Source organism: Chlorocebus sabaeus, chromosome 4, assembly GCF_047675955.1.
Source record: "Chlorocebus sabaeus isolate Y175 chromosome 4, mChlSab1.0.hap1, whole genome shotgun sequence".
Taxonomy (NCBI): Eukaryota; Metazoa; Chordata; class Mammalia; order Primates; family Cercopithecidae; genus Chlorocebus; species Chlorocebus sabaeus.
The window spans coordinates 76,102,805-76,126,667 of record NC_132907.1 but is presented as its reverse complement, the minus strand read 5'-3'; positions in this window follow the sequence as shown (position 1 = coordinate 76,126,667).

Below are 23,863 nucleotides of genomic sequence, written 5' to 3'. Positions count from 1 at the left end.
TGTATATTTTTATATATTTAGAGAATTATTTAATGAATATTTTTAAAGATCTTAATTCATCTATGTATTTTGATAGCAATAAAAATATTTAATATTTTTCTACTGATCATTCACCAATGCCATATATTTTATTTGCCATTAATTCAAATAAAATGTATTCTTTCTTAACAGTTTTTAACTTCTTTTTAAATGTCTCCAAATAATTTTTTAAAATTTCTTTATAAACTTTTATTTAAACTTTGCTGCTCTCCGTTTTTCCCAACAGAATTTTTCTAACCCTGCTTGCTCTCATAAATATGATTTATATGTCTTATTAATTTTCTTGTTTTTTTTTTTTTTGAGACGGAGTCTTGCTCTGTCACCCAGGCTGGAGTGCAGTGGTACGATCTCGGCTCACTGCAAACTCCGCCTCCCGGGTTCACGCCATTCTCCTGCCACAGCCTCCCGAGTAGCTGGGACTACACGTGGCCGCCACCACGCCTGGCTAACTTTTTTGTTGTTGTTGTTAGTAAAGACGGGGTTTCACCATGTTAGCCAGGATGGTCTGGATCTGCTGACCTCATAATCCACCTGCCTTGGCCTCCCAAAGTGCTGGGATTACAGGCGTGAGTCACCACTTCCAGCCTCATTTTCTAAACTTTTTGGAATATTCTATATATCCATTGCTCATTTTCAGCATCTTGTGGCATATAAAACCCTTTTTAAAAAATACTTAACGCTATATTCCTTTAGACTAAACTTGTAGAATTGGAAGAAATCATGAGTACAAAAGAGTGGTAGCATGCTTTGGCAATAATTTGTATATCATGATATGTCAACATAGTCTTCTTGTTAAACTAGTTGTACTGTTACCTTTAACTAAGAAATACTTGATTGTCTAATTTCAAAGCTAATATGTTAATTCTGTATGGAAATTCAGGAAAATTCATTTTTGTTCTCTTGTACCTAAAGAAATACTTTCTCCTTTTATATTTATTACTGAAGGAAGAATTTGGTTGTTCAGTAGATGTCACTATAAGGCTGTTGTACTATCATTTTATTTTTTTTATTTCTGCTAACAAAACTAAAACATTTTAATCTCTTTAATGTTAAAAATGTTAGATATATTTTAATGCTCAACTTTAAACATATAGAATATGTCTTTATTTTAATAGATATATATTAAAGATACAGAAAATATCAAGTTAATAGTTATGTATATATCTCTATATATTTAATATCTATATTTAATATATATCTATGTATCTATACATCTATGTCTATTTTAAATTATGTCAAGCATCACTATATATTCTGAGTTATATTTTAACAAATATTAGAAAGCATTCTTAACACTGCTTTCAGTGTTCACCATTAATCTGGGTAGGTTAACTGCTATAATATCTTCATCACACAACACAATATATATTAAACTTTCCACTTGGCTTGCTCCAAGCCCAAGGCATATATTTCTTATCTGCTCTCTCTTCCGGTAGTTATGTCCTAGAATTCAAGGCTCCTTTTATCCTAACACAGCCACTCGAAACACCTGGCTCTCAAAGTCTCCAGTGGTAAGGAAGAAGGAATGGACGAAAGGTGGGCCAGGTGTTGAACCACCTTGACCATCTTACTCTCTATGCTCCCTGGCAGTTCCATGTCCAGAAAATATTGAATGTCTCCAAGTGAGGCAAGAGGGCTGGGAAACATGGCAAAAATTATATTTTTACTCTCTATGATTTATACTAGATTATAAAACCATATAAATAAAAACAATACTCAGCCTTCCTTCCATAAGTGAAGAAATATCCATTGAGCTATTAAAATTGTGTACAAAACCAGAGATTTTAATTTAAAAAAAATGTTTGAATGACACTTCTGGAGGCGGAATCAAAATTTTAATAAACTTTTTCTATAGCTTTTATGATCATCTATAAAATTTTGATATTTCAATGATAATAGCTAAAAGGAATAATGGACAATAATCAGAATTATCAACATATAATGTTCCCCCAAATTTAGTGTCACTACATTACTATAAGTGGTTCCTATCTGCACATTTCTTCTCTAAAACACATGCTGAATTTACAGTGAAGTAAATTCCTCTGGTGAACTGAAAAATAAGTTTTTGGTTGGGAATAGAATAATATGGTAGCAATTATGCGGTCTATTATAATAATTATGCTGATCTCACTGAGTGCACAATTTCATCAGCAATTACTCCTTCTAATGCAATACTTTCATAAGTCATTCAACTTTCTGTTGATCATAGAGAGGACAATTTTACTTCGCTTTTACCTATCATGGAATCTTATACTCCTTCAGCTTTGTATCAGATTATTAGAATATATACCAGAATTGGGTTGTAATATTATATTTTATCAAAAAGCGCTGAAATTTCTAATATTTGTTAAAATAGAACCCAAAATATATAGTGATGCTTGACATAATTTAAAATAAAATATTAAGTTGATAGTTATGCTACTTCAAAAATTGTGTAATTTTGAAATTCTATTGTATGTCACTTCATGGAAATTATTTTTGCTCCCAATAGATTTTGAAATATGCAGTCTTATATATACATTATCTACTTGAAATGAGTTTCACCCCGCATGTATTTATTTGTGTACATGTGTATAAATAACCAACCAAAGTTAGTTTCCCAGATAATGAAGCAACAGCATCCATTATTGTTTTGTTTTTATCTTGTATTGTCTAAGTGTCAAAGAAAGGTCAAAGAAAATCAGGGATGGAGTTAGGACATAATGCATTCTATGTACTGTAAGAGAAGTTGGTAAAAAGCTCTTATATTTTTCCCCTAGTTCAGAAACATAAAACAATTTATAAACTATTATCTTTCCGACAAGAAGTGAAATGAAGTGTTTCTTTAGCTTTTAGCTGGTTTTCACTTACGTGTATGTTATTATATTGCTGATGTTGAAGAGAAAACATTTTCTGTATCTTCTCTAACCTGGATACTCTCCAAAAATGGCAGGCAAACACTTTACAAGTTTATTTCAGGAGGCAAAAGACAAATGAAAGAGAAAATAAATGGGCATGCATGAGAATTTCTCTCTTGTGGGAGACTCTTCTGTCTCCTTGAAACTGTCCTGCCCCAGTCCTGGCAATGAGGTAGTGGTCACCAAGCTTAACTGAGGTCTTCTTGCTATGCAGCTGTTAACACAGTGCTAACTCGTGCTTTAACTTCAAAAGAGACAGACCTTTCCTCTGAGCATGAGAAATGGAAGGGGGCCAGCCCCTCCACACCTGTGGGTATTTCTCATCAGGTGGGATGAAGGACTGAGAAAAGAAATAAGACACAGAGACAAAGTATAGAGAAAGAACAGTGGGCCCAGGGGACCGGCGCTCAGCATACGGAGGACCCACACTGGCACTGGTCTGAGTTCCCTCAGTGTTTATTAATTATCATTTTCACTGTCTCGGCAAGAGGAATGTGGCAGGAGAGCAGGGTGATAGTGGGGAGAAGGTCAGCAAGAAAACATGTGAGCAAAGGAATCTGTGTTACAAATAAGCTTAAGGGAAGGTACTATGCCTGGATGTGCACGTAGGCCAGATTTATGCTTCTCTCCACCCAAACAACTCGGTGGAGTAAAGTATAACAGAGCAGCATTGCTGCTAACATGTCTCGCCTTCCACCACAGGGCCGTTTTTCTCCTATCTCAGAATCGAACAAATGTGCAATTGGGTTTTACACCGAGACATTCAGTTCCCAGGGGCAGGCAGGAGACAGAGGCCTTCCTCTTTTACTAATCCTCCTCAGCACAGACCCTTCATGGGTGTCGAGCTGGGGGTCAGTCAGGTGTTTCCCATCCCACGAGGCCATATTTCAGACTATCACATGGGGAGAAACCTTGGACGATACCTGGCTTTCCAGAACAGAGGTCCCTGCGGCTCTCCATAGTGCATTATGCCCCTGGTTTATCGAGAAGGGAGAATGACGATGACTTTTCCCAAGCATGCTGCCTGTAAACATTTTGTTAACAAGGCACATCTTGCACAGCCCTAGATCCCTTAAACCTTGATTTCATACAACACATGTTTCTGTGAGTTCAAGATTGGGGAAAAGTTACAGATTAACAGCATCTCAGGACAAAGCAATTGTTCAGGGTACAGTCAAAATGGAGTTTCTTATGTTTTCCTTTTCCACATAGACACAGTAACAATCTGATCTCTCTTTCTTTTCCCTTCAAGAAATAGGTATTTCTTCTTCTGGAGCAGAATAGCCAGAGTGCAGAAAAGGAACTCTTTCTACCTCATTCACAAAATTTGAGTACAAGAACTGCACAAGGGATAGTTTGGGAGCATCCCTCTACCTTGTGTCCGTACAGATACAGATTTGCATAGATATATAGTACAGATACGTATCTGACGGTAAAAGGAATTGTTTAAAAATCGACACACATCTTTACACGTTTTCAGATTCATTACCACATAATGTTAAAATAGGCAACCTAATTATGCCTACTTAACTGATAAGAAAACTAAATATCAGATACCTAAGATTATAGAATTTGTAAGTGGCAAAAGTGGGATTTGGGGGGAGGGACCCATGTAAACCACTTCTTCTATACACACTGTATTATACACTGATCTATCTTACGACCCTATGATATATACTGATTGTATCCTATGATCTTTATAAACACTGTATCGTACTTTCTGGCTGAATGGGATGTTTCATTAATGCCACTTTCTAAGTCCTGAGCAGATCTTAAATCCCTGGGGAGGGTCCACATATACTTAAGAGAAATGTTGTGTTTTTGGAGTCATGCCCATTAGTGATTGCAGTCACTTATGGAAGGATAATGGTAGTATTTGATGGTGGCACCAATTCTTATATCTTTTTCTCTAAAACAAAACATCCAAAGAAATCTTTTAAAAGTTGTAGGATTCCTGTCACTTCTGAAATTACCAGGGCTATACATCCATGAAGTACCACAATATTATGACAGTGTTGTCTGCGGAAATTGTTTCAGATTTGTTTTGTTTTGTTTTTGTTTTTGTTTTTTGAGACAGAGTCTTGCTCTGTCACAGGCTGGAGTGCAGAGTGTCATGGTGTGATCAAGGCTTACTGCAGCCTCTACCTTCCTTGAAGTGACCCTCCCACCTCAGCCTTCTGAGTACCTGGGACCACAGGCATGCACCACAACACCCAACTCATTTTTGTATTTTTTGTAGAGTCAGGGTTTCATCATGTTGTCCAGGCTTCAGGTTCTTGAAACTAACAAAAACATTTGAATTTGTACATCTAAATCACTCGTATATTTGAAATAATCACGTCCAAAGTTTGGGTTTTAATTTTTTAAGAATCATCGTAATAAATTCAATTTGCATATTAAATATATTCCTGCATGTATATTTATTAAATTGAATAAATACATATTTTCAGCAATTTTGATAGTATTTTAGAGACGAAGAGACAATATCCACCATCATCAGTGATACTTTTGTTTTCCAAAGTGTGTTTTCTTTCATTTTACTTTGTATATTCTTATGTTTTCAGTTGTATTTCAATGAAGCAGAAATTTATATTATGTGCACTCTCTATATTGAATACTGTAAAAATAGAAATACAAGAGGATGCACTCTTTATGGGGCTTTAGTTAATCTGGACACACCTGGAGACAACAGATTCAGCTTGCTAAAGAGCCTTTGGTGGCGGGCTCATGTGTCCTGTTGGAGTCCCTGCCTCCTTGCAGAGCTTGCGCTAATGACTCTCCACCTCTGACATCTGTGGTGGCCTGAGTGCACTTCCAGAGATACACAGAAATTAATGTATAGCCAGGTATGGTGGCTCACGCCTGTAATCCTAGCACTTTAGGAGGCCCAGGCAGGTGGATCATGAGGTCAAGAGATCAAAACCATTCTACCCAACATGGTGAAACCCCGTCTCTACCAAAAGTACAAAAATTAGTCGGGCATGGTGGCGGGCGCCTGTAGTCCCAGCGACTCAGGAGGCTGAGGCAGGAGAATCGCTTGAACCTGGGAGGCGGAGGTTGCAGTGAGCCATGATTGTGCCACTGCACTCCAGCCTGGCGACAGAGCAAGACTCCGTCTCAAAAACAAACAAGCAAACAAAAAGAAATTAATGTATACTAATTAGTTGTGGGCAGCATCCGTTTGCTTAGAGTTCTCAGGTTCTTGCCAGAAGACAGAGACTTGGGAAATGACACTTGTGGTCGTCATATGTTCATAGTCTTTTAAGTACAAAGGTATTCATCCACTTTGAAGCACAGGGGCAGAAAACAGAAAGAGGAAGTTTATGTAGCATTTTCTTGCTTCTTGCTCTCAAGGAGTATGAGTTTATATACCATGTATTTATTTTCTTGTCCAGATAAATTGTAGCACCAGGGAATTTATTGTGTCAGTAGTGTTAAAAGGATATGGGGTCAGGTTACCTGATTTTGGTGTGTATCTCTGGAAGTGCACTCAGGCCACCACAGATGTCAGAGGTGGAGAGTCATTGGCGCAAGCTCTGCAAGGAGGCAGGGACTCCCCAGGAGACGTGAGCCCGTGAACAAAGGCTCTTTAGCAAGCTGAATCTGTTGTCTCCAGGTGTGTCCAGATTAACTAAAGCCCCATAAAGAGTGCATCCTCGGCCGGGCGCGGTGGCTCAAGCCTGTAATCCCAGCACTTTGGGAGGCCAAGACGGGTGGATCACGAGGTCAGGAGATCGAGACCATCCTGGTTAACACGGTGAAACCCCATCTCTACTAAAAAATACAAAAAACTAGCCGGGCGAGGTGGCGGGCGCCTGTAGTCCCAGCTACTCGGGAGGCTGAGGCAGGAGAATGGCGTGAACCCGGGAGGCGGAGCTTGCAGTGAGCTGAGATCCGGCCACTGCACTGCAGCCTGGGCTACAGAGCGAGACTCCGTCTCAAAAAAAAAAAAAAAAAAAAAGAGTGCATCCTTTTTTATTTCTATTTTTACAGTATTCAAAGACATTAGCTACTGAAGTAACACCCTGGCTGCGTTATAAATTACTGAAAAGCATATGTTCTTTACAATATTAGAACTTATATAATTAGTATCCTCTTGCAAGAAAAGTCTATCAATTTAGTCAACAATGGCTATTTAACTTCTTTTTAAAATTTTTTATAGTTAGTTTTGACAAATACATAAAAGAAAAACTATATGTTTTGGGTGGTAGCATTGCTTAAGGACTTCTGAGCAGAAAGATAGAAGTTTTTTTCATTAGGTAAATCTTGATTGAGGACTGTAAAATCAGAATAATGACGCCTAACCCAGTGGCTTCTTAAAATGATGTTAACTTCAATTGTGCATAAGAACTCTATGGAATATTTGTTGAAATGGAGATAATTAGTCTCTGAGTTAATCTTATCAAATCTAACATTCTGTGGATGAAGATTTTGAAAACAAGTTTTAAAGAACATATACTGGCCGGGCGCGGTGGTTTACGCCTGCAATCCCAGCACTCTGGGAGGCCAAGGCAGGTCGATCATGAGGTCAGGAGATCGAGACCATCCTGGCTAACATGGTGAAACCCCCTCTCTACTAAAAATACAAAAAAAAAAAAAAAAAAAAAAAAAAATTAGCCCTGCATGATGGCAGGCGCCTGTAGTCCCAGCTACTCGGGAGGCTGAGGCAGGAGAATGGCATGAACTCGGGAGGCGGAGTTTGCAGTGAGCCGAGATCGTGCCACTGCACTCCAGCCTGGGCGATGGAGCGATTCTCCATCTCAAGAAAAAAAAAAAAAAAAAAAAATATATATATATATATATATGTATATATACTGTGTAATTCTTATTAACATTAACATTTAAGAAACTGGTTTCTCTATCTACTTGGGTTACAAAATATTTCATAACATACTGGGAAAATGTCGTATGTCCAAATACATTATATTTATATTACATATGTGTACAATTTCATTAAAGTTTATATCTACATAGATACAAACATAGAAAATGTTATCAAATTTTATCCATAGCCGTAATATATATTAGAATTAATTGTCATACAATGAATTTTTAGAGATGCAGAAATACTTATGTTTGTTATAAAATTAATTCAAGCTAATGCTAAATTATAATTTGACAGGCAGTTGTTTCAAGATTTGAATCATTTGGAAAATTAGTATATATTTCAGGGACTAATTTAGTTCTTATGAATTAGTATGTTTTAATGAATATTTGTTGAAGAAATGGATGGGAAGACTTGGGCATTATACTTTGCATGTTAAGCCTAAAATATTTTCATACATTTCTCATAAAATTTAATTATAGTCGCTTCATTCTTTTCTACAGAAAAATTATTTGCTATTCATCAAACTGCTTGAGTGTCTATCACTGGAGTTTTACTAGTGTTTACGCCTTATACTGAATTAGTGTATGTTGTGTATTGAGACTGTGATAAAGAATATTATATTTCCTCTCTTGGTTGAATTTTTTAATTGATTTTTTGTTATTGTTGTTGCTGTTAGAGACAGAGGTTCACTATGTTGCCCAGGCTGGGGTAGAGTAGTGCTGTGACAGCTCACTGCATTCTCCAATTCCTGGGCTCAAGCAATCCTTCAACCTCTGCCTCCTGAATAGCTGGGACTGCAGTCATGCACTGCCACCATGAATGTCTAATTTTTTTGTTTTTGAGATAGGGTCTTCCTGTGTTGCCCAGCCTGGTCTAGCCTCCTTATTGAATTTTTGGATTTACAGTGCTCATGTTTAACTGGGAAAGTATCTCTTAACTTCCAAATGTAGTGTTTCTATGCAGACTCTTAGGAATGGCCAGAAGGATGAGATATTGTTGCTGGTAAGATCTCATACTAAAGTGATGCTTATAAACCTCAAAGACAGAGTGTCCACTGATTGCAAATTGGGTCCATGTGCCTGCTGGCATCGCACAACACAGAAAATGCTATCAGATTCACACTGGAAAAGTTATGGTTGACTCTGGCAGCAGGAGAAAATGCTTTGAAGCTTTTCTAAAGGCGTGTGTGTTTAGCATTTATGGGCAAATTGTTTTTATAGACTGGCATTCTTATCTGTGGTGCAATTTAAATAGGAATAAGTATGCTTATCTACAGAGTTCCTCTGAGAAAAGTTAAAAGTGAGCAGCCTGTGACTCAAAGAGCTGACGTCGAAAGAAGAGGTGTGTAAGAAATTATGTTGCCGTGTTAAGTTCAACAAGAAAAACATATTTTGATTTCTTCTTGTACTAGCATAATTATTTCCAAACTATTTTTCTCTGACAGAACCATTTATCTACCTGAGAACCAGATTGCTCAAATAATTATAATTCATCATGTGGCCCCAGGGTCTTTTAATATTTTAATTGGCTACCTAGAAATGATATGTACATCAAAGGGTAACCTTACAGGGAAAAATAATGCATCATAACATAGAGATTGCATCTTTAAAGATTGCTTTTTTTCCCCTCAGTGCTTTCTCATTTTGACATCTGAAATTGCTTTTCTCAAATCTGTCTACAAGTTTAGATACAACATAGTTAAGTGAGTTTCTCGGCATTTGAAGGAATGACGAAGTTTAGCTTGCCAAGAGTTGTAACTTTAAAGAAGAGAAATAAAACCAAGAGTTCCACATTCCACAGTTTTGCTCAAGAAATTTTTAATGATGGTCCCATTTAAGTGGAAATAGAATAAAACAGATTCTCTCTTTGCTTTTATTCTGTGAACATACGAAATCATAAAGAAAATTGGAAGTTTAGAGAGTTGCAGGAATAGTGCTTCACACGGCTTTCTTTAGCTTCTAACATATTTTTTTCCAGGAAAAGCACTTGGCACAGCTGAATAATCACATTACTCCTACTTGTCATGACCTTTCTGAGGAGTAAAGTGTGATGCTCTTCTAAAAAGGCACATTTCCTAACAATAGTTAATTCTGAAATTAATTTTGTTCTCTGAATAAATGACCAGCAGAATCACAAGATTTAAAAATCTTAACTTGTCAACCACAGTGTTCATAAAATTATTGAAAGAAATTCAGGTGTCTGAACTGAGTTCAACAAATACAAAAGGATCATATGATTGTTATGCTACACTTTTCCTTTGCAATGTCCTTACACAAGAAGACAGGTAAAGACTTGTGAACTCTAAGGAAGTGGCTATTTTATTTGCATTTCATAGAACTTATTCTTCCTTGGAAGAACTTATTCTTTCTTGAATTTCACCAGGTATTCTTAATTCATTACAATAGTAATTTCAATAAAATATTTTTCTTAAAATATTCACATACCATTTGAGGTTATAGCTATTAACATGTTACATATAAATAATTTTTATTAATTTCGATGAAGACAGACATTTTTGAAGAACTAAAACTTAAGATCCATGTAACAGAAACTCTCTCCCCAAACACACATACTCATTCCTCTGAATTCTTTAAAGTTGGTATCCTCAGTTATGCAAATTTTCCTACAAGCAGAATCAGGAATTGAGATGAACCCTGGCAAGAAAGACATAATTGTATAGTCTGGATATAACTTTTATTGTTGAATGCAAGTTTTGATCCTTAAAATTTAACTTACTGTAGTTATGATTTCATAAAATTCTACTTTTCTCTAACCCATGGTTACTCATTTTATTTATATGTTTTCTTATTGATATTTAGGTTAGAAATTTAAAATTAAATAGTAATACCAGAAACAAACATCCACATTTTGGTTCTCATTGAGGGTGAAGAATCAGGGTTGGTTTTTACTTTTTTTTTTATTCTGCCCCCAGCATTTTGTTATAATAAACATTTGAAATAATCTATTTGGAAATAATATTATAAGTTTTTTTTTAAAAAAAACATATAACTCCATTTTCAAGTCACTGATTCTTCACTTCAAAGCATCAGCTTTGAGGCTTATCAAAGGATTATAGCCTTTGAGTTGTCTTTGAAGAAACATAGTTGAATATACACTATAACAACGCTTCATCAGTATCAACACTAAAGCTTGAAAGTTGAGAAGTTAGAATGTAAAATACTTAATAGCTTGAAATTATGAACTCATAGTTTTAACTCACTGTGGGCAACTGAGAAGCCATAATCTGTCCTGCTCATTTTTCTCTCTCCTGGGCTAATCCAAATGTCTATTATGTAGTAGATTTTCAATCAAATGTTACTTGAATGAATGTTGCATAAGACAGACCAGGTGTTCCTTAACAAGCCATCACCACATGAAACTTTATATTTTTGACTTGTGTAAAATTGAAGGGGTACAAGCATAGTTTTGTTACATGGATATAATGTGTCATATGGTTAAGTCTAGACCTTTAGTGAAACCATCACCTGAATAATGAGTGTTGTATCTATTATGTAATTTCTCATCTCTCATTCCCCTCACACACTCCTACCCTTCTTAGTCTCCAATGTCTATCACTCAACACTTTATGTCCAATCACATGAGATTGTAATTGGTACACTACTGGCGTGACATACAGAATTGGGCCAATTTCCTGCTAAACATGATGCCATTCTCAATTTAATAGTGGGCAATGTCACTGGTATCATTTTATACCAAATATTCATCACAGCTATTTTTCACTGTTTTTAATTAAAGCACATTTTTTAAAAAACACAAACAAAATATAAAATTATTTTAGAATACTGACTTTTCTTAAGTTTATTATACCAAAGATAAATGAATCAGAAATTATTTTCAATAAATAAATAGAATGTTGCATATTTATTAAATTTTACAGTATTTTAATATTGAAATTTAATTCAGAAATATCTGAAATCAAGTTGCACCTCAGAAAGAGTTGAAAATTTGAAACCTTGAAATGTTTCGGCTTTAAACTTTACCGTCCTAGAAATATTTTATTTTTCTGAAGTGCTGACAGAGTAAAGTATAGTCACTTCCTAATTTTTACATATGACCAGATTCAAAGCTTGTTGTTTTAATTTCTTAGGGATTGATTTTCAGTCAAGAAATGTGTGTTGGTATCCAAGTAATGCACATGGACATAGTTATTGAGTCCATGTGTAAAACCTAGTACAGAGGTCGCATATTCAAACGCCTCCCAATGCCAGGAAAAATACATAAATGAGTCAATTCAAGCCAATGTTGAACTAATGGGCATGGACTTTGCCTACAGAGAAGACAGTCATTTTTTCCGCCAGATGGAACTGATTACTGCTGTTAGGAATGAGGGTCCAGTGTCACAAGAATTGCCTAAAAGAATGAAAGCTAGAAATCAAATTTCTGCATAAAGTTTCTTAACCTTAAAAAAAAATGAAAATAAACTTTTAATTTGTAAATTGGCTCAGGACCAAACCAAAACTATTTTAGTTGATTTTGTGTTGCTGTAACAGAATATCACAGATGGGATGATTTATAAGAATAGAAAATTTTTTTTATTGTTCTGGAGGCTGGTAAGTCCAAGGTCGAGGTTCTGTATCTGGGTCTTCTTGCTACATTGTCCCATGGCAGAAGGCAAGAGAGTGAGAGAGTAGATGGGAGAGAAGGAGAGGAAGGGAACTGAAGTTAACCTTTTATTAGGAAGTCACTCTTGCAATAATGAACCCACATGAGGGTAGAGCCCTCTAGACCTAATCACTTCTTAAACGTCTCACCCATTACCCATGTTGTGTTGTGGCTTAAGTTTTCAACAGATAAACTTTGGGGGACACATTCAAGTCACAGCAAAAATCAAACAAACAAACAAAAAACAACTGAAGCTAGGTGTATCACAAATGCATATAATTTTTAACCACTGCCACAGAGTTAAGTACAGTTTGAGCAGAAATAGAAGCTCCTGATAGCTTTGTTATTTGAGTAAGTTGATCCATATAATGTGGAGGTTTTAGGAAGAAATAAAATACATGTAAAATAAATGTATGTGAGTGTTTAACTTCGATCTCTTTCACGTGGTAATATGAATATGTAAATGTGTGCTTTTTAACCTCCTGTGCTATCCCAAAACCCGGGAGATCTCAATTTATAACTCTTTCCTACTACTTTTTTATTGAACTATAATTAGTATCAGTAAATGTAACCATATTGTATTCATATCTATGAATATGAATATCCCTCCATTTATTGAGTTTTTATTTATTTTATTCACCAGTGTTTTATAATTTTCTGCATAGAGGGCACACTCATATTTTGTCAGATCATATTTAACTAATTCTCCTGTTTGGTACAATTATAAGTAATATTTTTATTGGTTTAAAATTTCTATTGTTTATTGCTAGTATGTACGAAAACAAACTTTTTAGTGTTGGTTTTGTAAACTAAACTCATGTTTTAATTCTAGGAGATTTTCTTTAAAAAATAAATAATGATGTTGTCTGTGAAAAACGACAAGTTTATTTCTTCCCTTTTCAACTTTATGCTTTGTATTTATTCCCCTTGCCTTGTTTTTACTAATTAGGACTTTCCCTGTATTGTTGAATAGAGGTGGGGGAAGGGGAAATCCTTGTCTCGTTTTTTATGCTGGGGGTAAAACATTTAGTCTCTCACCATTCAATATGTAACCTGTAGGTTTTCTGTATATCTCCTTTCCTTGGTGAAAGAAGTTACCTTGTTTCTTGTGTATTCCTAGGATAAACTCCATTTGTTCATTTATATATATATATGTATATATATATACACACACACACATTATAACAAATGAACTCCATTTGTTTATTTTATATATATTATACTGCCAGATTTAATATGCTAAGATTTTGTTAAGGAGTTTTAAATCTGTGTTCATAAAAGACATTTGTTTATAGATTTCTTGGATGTTTGACTGGTTTTGGTATAAGAGTAATACTGGCCTCACAGAATGAGTTAGACCCTGTTCCCTCCTTTTCCATTTTCCAGCAGATATTATACAGAATCTGTATGATTTATTATTTAAGGATTGATAGAATTCACCAGTGAAACTTAGTACTGGCATTTTACCTTACTGGAAAGTTTTTAACAGCTAATTCAACTTTAAAAATTAGTTATGTGGCTATTCAAGATTATCTATTTCTCCTTGTGTAAATTTTGGTAGTTTACATCTTTCATAAACTTGCCCTATTTTATCTAAATTATCAAATTTATGAGGATAAAGTTGTTCAAAGTATTCCCTTATTAGCCTTTTAATGTCCATGGGTGGGTAGTCATGACCCCAGTTCTGATATTGGTAATTTGTTTTCTCAGTTCCTTGGTTATTTTGTCTACAGGCTTATCAATTTTATCAATATTTTCAAGGAATCCACATTTGGTTTTATTTCTATTTTTCTATGTTTTGAATTTTATTAATTTCAGCTCTCATTTATAGCATTTCTCTCTTGTGCTTGGTTTGAATTTAAATTAAATTTCTTTTTTTGTTATTGATTTTTTAAATTACTGATTTTAGATTTCTCATTTTCTAATACATAGATTTAATGTTTACCTTTGCCTCTAATTTGCATTTGTATCTCTTAATTTTGATAAATTACATTCTCATTTTTGCTTACTTCAAAATAGTTTAAATTACTTTTGAGACTTTTTGGACCCATATATTATTTAGAAGTGTGATATTTAATCTCCACATATTTTAAGATTTTCTGATTCTGTTATTAATTTAACCAGTTATTTCATTGAATAGAGTATTTCATTGTTGTTTGAGAACATACTTTGCAAAATTTCTATTCAGAAAGTTATATTTTGTAGTCCAGAATGTGCTCTGTCTTGGCAATTGTTTCATAAGAGTTTGAGAAAAATGTGAATTTTGCTGTTGGGGAAATATTCTATAATGTCAAGTAGGTCAAGTTGATTGATATTGCCGTTCAAGTTAACTATGCCCTTACTAATTTTTCTGTGGGCATATTTTATCAATTACTGAACAAGAGGTGTTAAAGTCTCCAGCTATAATAGTAGTATTTTTGTTTATTTATTTATTTATTTATTTATTTTTTCTTTTGAGAGTGAGTCTCGCCCTGCCGCCCTGGCTGGAGTGCAGTGGTGCCATCTCTGTTCACTGCAAGCTCTGCCTTCTGGGTTCACGCCTTTCTTCTGTCTCAGCCTCCTGAGTAGCTGGGGCTACAGGTGCCCGCCACCACAACTGGCTAATTTTTGTATTTTTAGTAGAGAGGGGGTTTCACTGCATTAGCCAGGATGGTCTCCATCTCCTGATCTCGTGACCCGCCCACCTCGGCCTCCCAAAGTGCTGGGATTACAGGCGTGAGCCACCAATCCCAGCCACAGATTTATGCATTAATCTTTGAAGTTCCACCTGTTTTTACCTCAGGTATTTTGATGCTCAGTAGTTAGGCACACGTACATTAAGAACTGTTCTATCTTTTTAGAGAATTGGCCTTTTTATCGTTATGTGATGCCTGCCTTTATCCCTGATAATTTTGCTTGTTCTGAAGATTGATATATCTGAATTAATTTAGCTATTCCAACTTTCTTTTGATTTGTGTTAGCATGGTATGTTTTTCTTTGTTCATTTGTTTTTACTCTACCTAAGGGTTTGTATTTTATGTTGGTTTCTTATAGACAAGTTATATATGAGCTTGGTTTTTGATCCACTTTGAGTATGTCTTTCTTTTAATAGGTATATTTACATCATTCCTAGTAAAGAGATTATCAGTGTAGATGAATTAATATCATTCATATCTGTAACTGATAAATATTGGTTACATTTTTAATTTCTTTCCTTCCCCCATCTTCTGCCTTCTCTGATCTTAAAGGAGTATTTTACTTTATTCTATTTTGCTCCTGTTGGTTTAGTATAAAGTAATAGCATTTATTATTATTATGTCTTATTTAATATGACATTTATTTTCTGAACATTTCTAATGATTGGTTTAGGGTTTATAATAAACAATAAAATAATACAAGTGTACCTTCAAATAATACTTTATCAATCAACATGTAGAACAGGTACTTATAACAAAATATTTTCAATTTCTCCCTCCAGTCCCGTGTGACATTGTTGTCACCCATTTTACTTTTACATATTCTGTACCATGCAGTATATTTTTATTATGGCTTTTCATAGACATTCATCTTTAGATAAATTGAAAATAAGAAAAATAAACATTTTATTTACCCTCATTTACTCTTTTCTGACATTTCTTTAAAAGTAAAATTAAGTTTCTGACCAATACTAATCTTCTTCTACCTTAAGAAGTGGGAGAGTAGATGTAAAGTGTTCCTTACAAAACAAAAATGATGACTATGTGAGGTAATGCATTGTTAATTAGCTAGATTTAGTAAATTCACAATGTATATATACTTCAAAATATCATGCTATACACAGTAAATATACTTTTTTGTTGATGTATAAAAAGAAAACAAGTATTTGATGCTTATGTAAAAAATAATAAATCAATAAAGCCAATACATCTTATGTTGTATCATGAGGAAATAGGAGAGAAAAGAAAACAAAACTATTTGCTTAATATATGTGTAAATACACACAAACATTTTCATAAGAACATATGGAGGAAATGCTCATGACAATTATAGTACTAATTTCTGATATAACTGGTATTTTACTACCCATTCTGTATCTATTTTGATTTCACCAAGCATCTCAGCAGGTCATGGTTTCTTCACCTTGTGGGGTAACCTAAATCCTTATTCCTGAAATGTGTGGACTCTTAGTAAGGAGTTTCTGCCTTAATTGGTTGGTTGTGGTTTTCTATGGACCATAATCACAGGGCATGGTAATACTAAGACTCCTCAAAAAATCTCCTGTACTCCAGACATATTTATTTTTTACCTTGATTGTGAGTAATGGTTCAGTTTTCCTTTGATGGTCAAGATCAATCACTCCAGCCAAAACTATAAATCACTTCTGAAGTTAACACGGTGGCAGTGTTAACTTGCCATTCAGTGGAATCACTATTGTGTCTTTCGGTAGAAACACTCTTCCCTTTGGAACTAACAACTTTGGGGCATCAGAACCTAACGTCATGGGAGGAGGAAGCAAAAGTTGTGATAGTGTCACTTGGGATAATAGTAACATCACTCCCATTTCCACGCCTTAATTCCTCGACCCATGAATTCTAGCTATTGGAGAGGCAACATCATATATGGACACTGATTCAGAGCACATACTATCTTCTAAAGAATCTTACCCCAGTCCTACAAGGGATTGTCACCTAGCTGACACTGTAACATTGCCTAGTCAAGCCAGCTGCTTTAGGATGTTGGGGAATGCAGTAAGACCAGTGAATTCCATGAGCATAGGCCCATTGCTCCATTTTGTTAGTTATTCAGTGAGTTTTGTGATGAAAAGCAATTCTGTGGAGAATACCATGATGGTGGATAAGGCATCCTGTAGGTAAACAAATGGTATTATTGGAAGAACTATCGCATGTATTGAGACAAATCAATATCCAAAGTAGTTGTCAGAATGCTGCCCCTTCCCTGATGAAAGCAGTCCAATCTAATCAATTTGACACCAGGTAGCTGGTTGATTATCCCACAGAATGGTTTCATACTGGAGGCTCAGGGTTGATTTCCACCGCTGGCAGATTGAACCACTCAGCAGTGGCCATAGCCTGGCCATTATTGATGAGTGGTATTCCACATTGTTAAACCCATGCCTAACCTCCATCCCCACCACCAGGGCTACTTTGTTCGCTAACCCATTGGGTTATGACAGGGGTGGCTGGTGACTGGGGAAAGAGTGTGTCTGATATCCACATAACATGTCATTCTATCTATGGGATTATTAAATCATCAACTTTTAAATATATTTTTCAGTCATATTCCTGCCAAGTCCCTGACCATCCAGCCAAATCATTGGTTAGTACCCATGAATTGGAATATAATCTCATGCTTAAACATTTCACCTTCAAGGCAAAGGGCACAGCCAGGTGTATGGCCTGAAGTTCTGCCCTCTGGAAAGATTTCCCTTCACCACTGTCCTTCAGGGATGTTCCAGAGAAGGGATTACGTCTGTCCACTTTCAGAGTGGTGCTCACATATCATGCAGAACCATCTTTGAACCAAGCCCAAGTCTTCTTTTTCTATGTCAATTGATCATATAGAACGCCCCATGAGGCTACAGGTGCAGGCTGGGAGAGTGCAGGCTGTGCAGCAGAATTGGGGACTATGGGCAAGTGGGCCACTTCTGCATGTAACTGACCTGTGCCTTTTGAGTCTATTCAGGCTCATTCATTTGAAATGAAGTATTGCTGAGGGTGCCCAACTATATGACTTTTTTTGATATAGGGTTTCACTCTGTCACCCAAGCTGAGTGCAGTGGTATAGTCTTGGCTGACTGCAGTCTTGACCTCCTGGACTGAAGCGATCCATCCACTTCAGCCTCTCAAGTAGCAGTGACCACAGGCACATACTGTCATGCCTGGCTAATTTTTTATTTTTTGTAGAGATGAGGTCTCACTATGTTTCTTAGGCTTGTCTCGAACTCCTGAACATAAGTGATCCTTTTGCCTAGACCTCCCAAACTGCTGGGATTACAGGCATGAACCACCATGCCTGGCTGATTTTAATTCTTTTTTTCATAGCTTTTTAATACCTGACTAGTAGCCCATTGTGTATATATATATATATATAAATCAGCTTAAGCATTATTATGATTACAATATAGTATTTAACTTATGGTACATTAGAAGAAAATTAAACAATGGTCAGGGACTTTCTCTTTTAAGGAAGAGATTGGTATGTTGTAGGTTGTGTGCAGGATAGTTGTGTCGTGCTAGGTGAAATCATGACCCTGATATTGTCTTTATTTGAAAATTAAGCATAGTTTAAAGGGATGCATATGGGTGCTAAGGTGACAAGAAGTGGACTTGTGATCATCCATTTTATGCGTCAACTTGACTGGCCTAAGGGCGTACCCTGATAGCTGGTAAAACATTCAGGATATATTGGTAAAAGTGTTTCTGGGAGAAATTAACATTTGAATTGCTGAAGTAAGTAAACCACATTGCTCCCCACAATGCAAGTGCATATTATCCAGCCTGTTCAGACTCAGAATAACTTATATCCCAGCTTTCCTGCTTCTCCAGTTTTCGGAAAGAATATCCCAAGACCTGTCAACTTCCATCATCTAGTGAGCCAATTCCCATAATGAGTTTCCTCTTATGCATGCACCTATATGCTGTTGTTTCTGTCTTTTTGGAGAAACCTGACTAATACAATCTATAATCTATATCAGTAGATGCTCTCCTAGACTAGCCTCCTTGTGTATTTGCCCTCATCGCCTGTTTTGCTTTTTTTTTTTTTTTTTTTAATGTTTTTATTAACATTTGGAAGGGAAGTAGAACAGCATTAGTCCTGGTAGCTAAGACAAAGGAGTGCCATGTCCTTCTTGTTTATTCAAACCAAAACTTTAAGGGAATGAAAAGTCATGTGGAATCATGAGAAAAAAATACAGCCCCTAGGTGTCAGTTCTCTGGGTTAGAATCCTCGTAGAACCCGCCACGTGGGGTTTACGGGAGTATTAAACAACGTCGAGATATATTAAATACCTAGGAAATGGTAAGTGCCAATTAGAGTGATCAGTTATCCCCGTTTGCTTATGACTTTCCCAATGTTAACACTAGGAGTCCCGTGCCTAGGAATGCCCTCAGTCATGAGCAAACTGAGGCAGCTGGCCACTCTAGAGATGGCTCATGTGTAATGTGCCAATACGCATTAGCCATTATTAAGCATCTAAAATTCAGAACTGTGACTAAAACTTTTGTGGCCTATAGCAATTACCATGAAGGTAGCTTTCATCATGTTTCAAAAGCTCATATGGGGGTACACGCAAGGATATCCTTAACAATACAAGCCTTCTCCCACTTTTCTGAGTTTTTATTCTTGAATTGGAAGCACGGCTTTTAAAATCCCAGGTTTCAAATTACGAACACTCTGAATGTTGATGGCCCAGGGCAACGCCTTCGCCCTACCTTTTGAGGCCCTCCCTCAGTCATAATCGTCAGCCCATTGAGAAAATATTTTGAATACGACTTTCTGCCACACTGAATATATTTCTCCTTCACAGAAAGACTCTGAGGAAATATAAAACATACCACGCCAGAGTGTTGTGAAACCCCATATCCAGGGAGCAATTAATTTGTGCAGAAAGTTATATATATTTACAATACTGAATGCAGTGAAAAGCCATTTCCCTCAGAGAAAATAAATCATACTCTTTTTCCTAAAATTTGAATACTTGATATGGTTTTATTTTACATAAAACTTTATCCTGTAATCACTCTTAGGGATTTTTTTTTTTCTTTTTTTTTTTTAGTTCGTAGATGTATGCTTTTGGCGAAGTCTCTCTGCTCTACTTCTCTCCCACCAATGTTCTCGGGTTTCTCAGCAGCATTTACAACTATGGTTCCTCTTAAAATTTCAAAGTAATTCTAAAGTGTTTGTGCTACTCTGTGGCATTATTTTTTGTTGTTGTTGTGAGCTGTAACATAATCTTTTTCTTGGTGGGGAGGAGGGAAAGTGACGTTTCAGGTGGTTCACAAGATTACCATTCATGATGGGATTTTCACTTCTCTTCATTACAGCAGGAAGCATCCTGAGGAGGGTGTTCCCAGAACAGACAACCAAAGTGACACAGACTGACTTCCCTATCCTCTATTTTACCAACTGTACAGAGTATGATAACTGTATTAAGATTCTCCAGTGAAAAAGAACAAATGAAATAGATATAGATATGAATACAGACATAGATATAGATAATATAGCAAAACGTTTATTATGAGGAATTAGCTCTTGCTATTATGACAGCTGTGAATTCCCACAGTCTGCTGTCTGCAAGTTGGAAGCTCAAGAAAACCAGTGGTGTCGGTTTCAGTCCAAATAAGAAGGTCCGAGAACCAGAAGAGCCAATTGTGAAACTACCAGTTCATCCCTGAATGAGAACCAGGAACTCTGATGTCTGAGGGCAGGAGAAGATGGATATCCCAGCTCAAGAAGAGAGAGAGAATTCACCCTTCCTCCACCTTTTTATTCTGTTCAGGCCATCAAAGGACTGGATAATTCCAGTCCATGTTAGGGAAGACCTTCTGTCTTACTCAGGTCACCAATTCCAATGCTAACCCTTACAGACACACCTTGAGATAATGTTTTTTGCAACTATCTGGGCATTCCTTAGTCCAATCAAGTTGACGTATAAAATTAACCATTACATAGATAAACTGCGTTTGTCACAGGTAGGGTTCCCTGAGAAGTGGAGTTGGAGATAAATATCAGTGTGCAGTGCTTTGTCTAAGAATGAATACCCATGAACAGAAAAATATGAAAACAGGAGAGGGACCTAGGAGAGATTGGGCTGCCATGTAGTGACAACAAAACCCCAGCTGACTTTACAGGCACTGCGAAGCTGAGATGGCCTTCAATAATGGCCTATGGTGGAACTAGGGATCTGGAAACTCGTTAACAAAGAAATTAAACTGATACTTGCATGGGATCAAGACACATAGCATATGACTAGTTAGTTGCTGGGCACAGGATGACAAAAGGGTTGGTAAAAGAGGGATAATAGGCCAGGAGCAGTAGTTTACATGTGTAATCCCAGAACTTTGGGAGGTCGAGGTGGGTGGATCACTTAAGGTCAGGAGTTCAAGACCAGTCTGATCAACATGGTGAAACCCCATCTCTCCTAAAAATACAAAAGTTAGCTGGGCGTGGTGGCGCACGCCTATAGTCCCAGCTACTGGGGAGGCTGAGGCAGGAGAATCTCTTGAACCTGGGAGGTGAAGGTTGCAGTGAGCCGAGATCGCACCTTTGCACTCCAGCCTGGGCGACAAGAGTAAAACTCCATCTCAAAAATAAATAAATAAATAATAAATAAATAAAAAAGAGTGATAACTGAGAGCAGTCTGATGTCAGCACTCCCAGCAGCTGGGGGAACTGGACATCATTTCGGCAGGGGTGTCTGGGAAGCATATAATGGCTTCCATTCCCTGTTTGAAGAGGATGCAGCCTTGTTTCAGAGACTAATTTCTCTTAGAACCAACAACATTTCAAAGAGTGTTGGTAATATAGTCCCATTGCTTAGGAAGCTTCTTGATTTTTAAAATATGTCAGTGAATGATGAATCCATAAATGATTTGGTTTCACATTTACATCTCTGCAATTTTGACTGATATACAAAAATCATGTCTCCTGTAGGATGTGTTCTCAAGCCAGAAATTCCATTAAAACATGAATAAAATGGGCATATACTGAGCATGGCTGTGGCATCACATGCTCTGTTGGCACTCCTCCCAGATCCTCATGCTTTAATGCTGCTTTCATCATCAAAGTTTTCAAATTCCAGACATCTTCAGAGGCGCGGCCACAACTCTGACTTCAAGGAGGCTCTCTCCTCTCAGAAGCAGGGTCCTATACAGCCGACAACATTCTCCTAATTCTGTCCCCAGATCCCATACTTTCAGCGCCCTGTCTCTGCTGATGCTGTGGAGTATCTGTGAGAGCAATTTCTAATCAAGACCAACATAGTGAAAACCAATACAATGGATTTTGGACACATGCAACCATCAGTCTAGCTTCATGAAAACAAACGTTGCCCAAAGCAGGTAAAATATACAATGTTGCTGTGGACTGTGGCATGGGAACCTCCCTCAGCCTGCTTTACTATATATTCACTTTTTTGAAACATTCTTTCTTATTATTTTTTACCAAAAGTTGTATAAGTAACCAGCAATGACATGTAAAATGAAGCAATATCCTTATATTATGACAAAAATTCAATACTTTACAAGATAGAATGAGAGAGATGTTTGCATGCATACAAGTACTGTAGTTCTATATACTTTATAATAATTTCTAGGTTTTATACTCAGGTGATATATCAAAATACCATATTAAGTTCCATGAACTGTTCTGTATTTTAATGATAGTCTCTAAATGAAGGTAGAGACAGGGGCATTTTTTTTTTTTTTTTTTTTTTTTTTGCATGGGGCTATTCATCTGTTTCACCTTATCAAAATCAACATAATAAGTATATTATGTATTTTTATCTTTAATTTTTTATTTTTCCTCAAATTCTATTCCACTATTTTTTTTTCTCAAATTCTATTCTACTTCTCATCCCAGCATCTATGAGCTTTCTTTCTCTCATATTTATATTCTCTGGAAATGTAGCTCCCATTTATGTTTTTCCTTTGAGTAGTCAACATTTAATAAGTGGTAAAATGTGGCTAAAAGCTACGCACTTGTTAATTAAAACTGCCACTTTGAATTTTTCCACCTGTCTGGTTTACTTGTTTCAAGCAAATTTGTAAGCATGGATTTACAAACCTTTCGTGAAACTCTTTAATTGCCACAGAAATTTTAGGATAAAACTGGTGTAATCAGTTGTAGATAAGCTTTGAAATAAAATATATTTATCAGAGGCTTTTAGACAAATCTAAATTTATTTATTTCCTGAGTAATTTCCATGATAAATTTTTCCAGCAATCAGGCAAACGTTAAGATTTACTCTTAACATTTTTCTTGATGGAAACATCCCTCTTATTTACATAAATTGTACTGTTAAAAATGTATTTGTTTGTACATAAAAATTATTTTATAATGCTTTTCTTTCATTCAGCTTGAAATCAATCTTTTTTGATTTTGAAAACTATGATTTTTGATAAAACTTCACTCTGGTAGATAGGAGTAAGCACCTGTAAAATTTTCCTCATTCTACATGAAAATAAGTGCTAGTTGGACACATGGTATGAGTTATAAATATTATATGTGTAATTAGTACTATATACAATATATTATGTATTATATTAATATGTAAATATTATATAAAATGTACCAAGTTCATTTCACCTTTGTTAGAGTGATAGCAGAGGTTGATAGATATTTCCATATTTTATTTAATATTGTTATAATGGTCTTTGTGTTTTGTTTTGTTTTAGGATGGACAGAATAGCAGAAATTGTACAGAATGGGAACTGTCATTAGTAATATTGTGTTGTCTACCAAAAATTTGCTAAGAGTAGATTTTAGGTTCCCTTACCTA